Here is a 6267-nt window from a genome sequence, read left to right as displayed (position 1 = left end):
CTCGATCTCTTGACCTTGTGATCCACCCGTCTCGGCCTCCCAAAGTGCTGGGATTACAGGCGTGAGCCACCGCGCCCGGCCAGGAACACATACTCTTATACTTCAGTTATTTACTTCTCCCCAGAGGTCTTGGTGTATCCTTCCAAAGACATTCATTGAACACATGAATATAAGAGCATGTATGGGGACATTTATACATTTTTAATTTTTTACACAAATATGGCCATATTTATGTAATATGTGCTTTGCCTATTCATCCTGTGTGCACAATACAGCATGCTGTACACACAATCCTGCACCTTGCTTTTTTCATTGTACATGTTAGGGTATGGTACCAAGTGAGCATGTATAGAGCTGCCTCATTCTTTCTGAGGATCACATTATCTTCCATTGCCTGGGCATACCACAATTTATTTAACTAATGCACTAATGCTGGAAAGCAGTTTCCAGTCTTTTGCTATTACAAACAATATTTCAGAAAGTTTCTTTGTATATATTTATCATTCTACACATGTGGGACTTTAAATGTACCTTAAATTCCTAGAAGCAGCACACCTTTTAGAATGACTCAAATCCAAAACCCTGACAACACCAAATGGCTCTGAGTATATGGAGCAACAGGAACTCTCATTCATTACTGGTGGAATCCCAAAATGGTACAGATACTTTGGAAGACAGTTTGTTTCTTATAAAATTAAACACACACTAACCATACAATCCAGTAACTGCACTCCACATTTCAGCTCTACCCAAATGAGCTGAAAACTCATGCCCGCAAAAAAACCTTGCACAAAGATGTTTATAGCAGCTTTATTCATAATTGCCAGAACTTGAAAGCCACCAAGATGTCCTTCAGTCAGTGAATGGATAAACAAACTGGTACATCCAGACAATGAAATACTATTCAGTGCTAAAAAGAAAATTAGTTATCAAGCCACACAAAGACATGGCAATAACTTAAGTGCATATGACTAAGTAAAAGAAGTAACTCTCATAAGGCCTACATACTGTATGACTTCAGTTGTTTGACATTCTGGAAAAGAAAAAGCCATAGTGACAGCAGAAAGATTAGTCGTTGCCAGAAGTTAAGAAGAAGGGAAGGGCTGGGTATAGTACCTCATGCCTGTAATCCCAACACTCTGGGAGGCCGAGGTAAGAGGATCACTTGAGCCCAGTATTTCAAGACCAGTTTGGCCAACATAGATGGGGGTTTATATGCAAGATGCCATCATACATATATATGTACATGTATATCACACACACATGTACACACACACAAAGAAGGGAAGGGTGAATAGGCAGGGCAGGGAGAATATTTAGAGCAGTGCAACTACTCTGTATGATACTGTAAAGGTGGATACATTTGTTTCCCTTAAAAATAAATAAGTTTTTGAGCTCTATTGCACAGCAGGATGACTATAATTAATAATAATGTATTGTATATTTCAAATAGCTAAGAGAGTAAGTTTCAGATTTCTTACTACAAAAATAACTGGGGTGATGGAATAGCTTGCTTTTAATCATTCCACCTTGTATACATATATCAAAACATCACACTGTACCCCATAAATGTATACAATTATGACCTGTCAATTAAAAATAATATTAATTTTAAAAAACAAGTGATAGGGTATGGGTATTTTTTCTATTTGTCTGAGTCCAAACTCAGATTTTTTTTTTGGACATAGAGTTTTGTTCTTGTTGCCCAATGGTGTGATCTCGGCTCACCACAACCACCGCCTCTCAGGTTCAAGCAATTCTCCTGCCTCAGCCTCCTGAGTAGCTGAGATTACAGGCATGTGCCACCACATCTGGCTAATTTTGTATTTTTAGTAGAGATATGGTTTCTTCATGTTGGTCAGGCTGGTCTCGAACTCCTCATCTCAGATGATCTGCCCGCCTCAGCCTCCCAAATTGCTGGGATTACAGGTGTGAGCCACTATGCCTGGCCCTCAGATTCTAAACATATGAAAAAATACTGTATCTAATTTTTTGCCCATCCCCCTGTGTATCTAAACATTGTAAAACATGTAGAATCAGGCTTACTGTCTTGTTTGCAGTCGAAGAGTCCTGAGCTACATTTCATTCTGCAATGCAAGGTTCTTTATGTAGTCTGAGATCTGGATGGCTGTTGAACATACTTGTGGCAAAATGAAGCTAAGTGTTGTAACAGATGTGATCAGCAAACTGACTATCTAAAGCAGCCTCAGTAACTCAGTTGCTTTTTTGGCCAAACGTCAGTAAATAGACAAATACTGAACATCTACTGAAGTATTATTCAAGATACTCATGTCAGGACTTTGTATTAGTTTGCTAGGGTTGCCATAAACCGTAACAAAGTACCAGAAACTGGAAGACTTAAAAGAACAAAAATTTGGCCAGGTAGCTCATGCCTGTAATCCCAGCACTTTGGGAGGCCGAGGCAGGTGGATCACGAGCTCAGGAGTTCAAAACCAGCCTGGCTAAGATGCTGAAACCCCATCTCTACTAAAAATACAAAAATTAGCCAGGAGTGGTGGTGGGCGCCTGTAATCCCAGCTACCCAGGAGGCTGAGGCAGGGAACTGCTTAACCCTGGAGGCAGAGGTTGCAGTAAGCCAAGATTATGCGACTGCACTCCAGACTGGGTGATAGAGCAAGATTCTATCTCAAAAAAAAAAAAAAGAAAGAAAAAGAAAAAATTGTGTCTCACAGTTCTGGAGGCTGGAAGTATGAAATTAAGATATCAGCAGGGCTGCAGGGGAGTCCTTCTGTGTCTCTTCATAGCCTCTGGTGATTTGCTGGCAATCTCTGGCAATCCCCTTGGCTTGCAGCTGCATAACTCCCACCTCTGCCTTCCTCATCACATGGCATTTTCCCTGTGTGCGTCCGTCTTTGCATAGCTGTCTTATAAGGACACTCTGCTCCAATATGACCTCATCTTATGTGCATTAATTATATCTGCAATGACCCGATTTCCAAATAAGGTCACATTCTGAGGTCCTAGGGAGTTAGGTACTTCAACATATTTTATTTGGGGACACAATTCAAACCATAACAACCTTGTTTGAGTTCTTTTGGGAGAAGGTGAGAGAAAGAAATGTAAAAGCTAAAGATGCTGAAGTCTTCACCTACAGTGCACTCACCTGCCTAAGTCACATTGCTAAGAGGCCAAGTTACAGCCTCAGCATTCACTGTAAGTACACAGTACAGGTGAGCTACCAAAAGCTTCAATCCTAACCTCTGCAGAGAAGTTTAGACAGCACTCCTGCCCCATGTGAATTCCATACCTTTGCTGTGCACACTTCACTGAGCTGCTTGCTTCATCTTCAACCACAGTCCTGACACCCTGCCCTTGACATGATGAGCTGCAGGCTTGAGTTGAAAAAAAAAAAAATGTACCAATAAGGGTCACATGTACCTATAAGGGTCAAATGACACCCCCAATCAGCTTACAAACTCCAACCAGAGAGCCTTTGTTTTCCTTCTTATGCTATCGTGTACCCGTTCCTGCTGCCCACATGGCTCCCTCCCTTGCCACCCTTAGAGAGGGACAAGCACCAGCAGGTAGAATTGCTCTTGAAGTAATCCCAACACTTCTCAAGTTGCATAAAAAGAAGTTCCTTTTGAATTCAATACCTGTTAGCCACTAAACCTATTAAGAGTCTATTCAGAGGGCCGGATTTTACCTCTTAGTTTAGTCACACCTCCACCAAGAGCCTTTTCTCTGGTTCTTATGGGCAGGACTTGAACTTTTGTTTGTTATTCTCTTGTTATTAATACACAGCCCTTTCTTGCTCTACTCTGGGATTTTATTAATCCAGTCACATCTAACTGGCTTGTCTTATTGTTTTCCAAACATGCCTTAGGGCATTTTCGTTTTTTTTGTTTTGTTTTGCCTTTTTGAGAGGCCAAGGAACTTTATCCTAATTTCTAAAGAAACAGTGAAGGGCCGGGTGTGGTGGCTCATGCCTGTAATCCCAGCACTTTGGGAGGCCGAGGTGGGCAGGAGTTTGAGACCAGCCTGGCCAATGTGGTGAAACCTCGTCTCTACTAAAAATAAAAAATTAGCCAGGCATGGTAGCGCTCACCTGTAATCCCAGCTACTCAGGGGGCTGAGGCAGGAGAATTGCTTGAACCTGGGAGGTGGAGGTTGCAGTGAGCTGAGATTGTGCCACTGCACTCCATCCTGGGCAACAAAGTGAGACTCCATTTCAAAAAAAAAAAAAGGCAGTGAAAAGTTATTCTTATTTTCAAGTGAGAAAAGAACATCATAGAAATGCAAAGCAATAATTCATATATATACAAATTATATATGTTATATAAACATACATATATATATATATTTAGAGTAGGTCTTTTTTTTTTTTTTTGGTGTGGTGACTATATAGGTCCTAGTGATCCTTCTGCTAATATTCATTCCCCATTGTACTGTTAAGAGCCATAGCCCTTCTTTTTTTTTTTGAGATGGAGTCTTGCTGTGTCACCCAGGCTGGAGTGCAGTGATGCAACCTCTGCCTCCCGTGTTCAAGCCATTCTCCTGCCTTAGCTTCTCCAGTAGCTGGGATTAGAGGCACCTGCCACCACGCCCGGCTAATTTTTATGTTTTTAGTAGAGATGGGGTTTCGCCATGTTGGCCAGGCTGGCCTCCAACTACTGACCTCAGGTGATCCAGCTGCCTCAGCCTCCCAAAGTGCTGGGAGTACAGGCTTTTTTTTTTTTTTTTTTCTTCTTCTTCTTGAGACAGGGTCTCACTCTGCTGCCCAGACTTGAATGCAGTGGCCTGATCACAGCTCACTGAAGCGTTGACCTCCCAGGCTCAGGGAATCCTTCCACTTTAGCCTCCCAAGTATCTGGGACTACAGGCACACACACCACCACACCCAGCTAATTTTTACTTTTTTATTTTGTATAGAGGTAGATTCTCCCATTGCACAGGCTTAAACTCCTGGCCTCAAATAATCTTCCTACATTACCCTCCCAAACTGTTGGAATTACAGGGGTGAGCCACCACACCTGGCCAAATTTTATTTTTTAATCAGCTACACTTGAGTTATTTTTCTATTGACTGGAGGCCCTAGAGAGCAATGGCAGAAAAAGCCAGTGGGATGCCACGCTGGGGAAGGCAGGAAGGGAAGGCCAGTCTGGCATTTCCTGGCCCTTGCAGCAGCAGGTGTTTTCTAGAAAGTGGGTAAGAGAAAGATGAAGCTTAGGTCTGGGTTAAAATTGTCACTTTCTCTCTAAGTGGGAGGGTGATGTTCACTGATGTTTCTTCAGCTGGGCTCAAAGAAGAGGCAGCAGGATGCATGATGAGGAATGATCCCACTTCTTTTCAGAAGTCACTGCATAACATATTTGCTAAAAGGAATATGCTTACTCATAAATATCAGTGGAGTTGATTTCACACTACACCTTCAAGTCTAGAACATCCACACTGATGAGAGACTAGCTTAAATTGTAGTCATTCTGGAGGCAGGAAAGTGAGGTGGGGGGGAGGTGGGACTCCATGTACCCTGGGTTTAAGATGTTGGACTTTACAGGATTACATGCTTACTGCTCACTTCACAAGCACATTTTTTTTTTTTTAATGAGACGACGTCTCCCTCTGTTGCCAGGCTGGAGTACAGTGATGTGATCTCAGCTCACTGCAGCCTCCGCCTACTGGATTCAAGCGATTCTCCTGCCTCAGCCTCCCGAGTAACTGAGACTACAGCATGCACCACCAAACCTGGCTAATTTTTGTATTTTTAGTAGAGACAGAGTTTCACCATGTTAGCCAGGCTGGTCTCGAACTCCAGACCTCGGGTGATCCACCTGCCTTGCCTCCCAAAATGTTGGGATTACAGGCATAAGCCACCGCACCAGCCACTACTCCTTTTTGAGCCCAACTAAAGAAACATCAAGGATTGATACCCTCCCAGTTGGAGAAAAAGTAACAATTTTAACCCAAATCTAACCTTCATCTTACTTTCGCTTTCCCATTTTCCAGCTGCCAAACGAAGAACAGGTGCTGTCAGTTTTTGTAAATACAGTTTCCAGGGCTGGGATTAGGGCGAGAGAGAGGAGAGACAGGATTGTAAGGCAGGATTGTGAAAGGTCAGAAGTAGATATTGAATTAAAAATTTTGATATTTTGTTCATTATGGATTTTTTACATTAATTTTGATTTTTAAAAATACTGCACTAGCCAGGCGCGGTGGCTCACGCCTGTAATCCCCGCACTTTGAGATGCCAAAGTGGGATAGTTTTCATCATGCATCTTGCTAACTCCTCTTTGTTTTTTTTTTTTT

At 42.3% G+C, this 6267-nt stretch overlaps 1 long non-coding RNA gene across 1 annotated transcript in view; it reads right to left on the bottom strand.

Moving 5' to 3' along the window:
* The window catches only part of LOC108302769, a 16505-nt gene that overhangs the window by 9081 nt on the left and 1157 nt on the right, over positions 1–6267 (bottom strand). The window contains exon 2 of the long non-coding RNA XR_001824506.2: positions 3269–3353. This is a non-coding gene — a long non-coding RNA (uncharacterized LOC108302769). The remainder of the gene's footprint in view (positions 1–3268; positions 3354–6267) is intronic.

Source organism: Cebus imitator, unplaced genomic scaffold (genome assembly GCF_001604975.1).
Source record: "Cebus imitator isolate Cc_AM_T3 unplaced genomic scaffold, Cebus_imitator-1.0 Scaffold42, whole genome shotgun sequence".
Lineage (NCBI taxonomy): Eukaryota > Metazoa > Chordata > Mammalia > Primates > Cebidae > Cebus > Cebus imitator.
The sequence above is the reverse complement of the archived record's forward strand: the minus strand, read 5'-3'. Positions and strand labels throughout refer to the sequence as shown.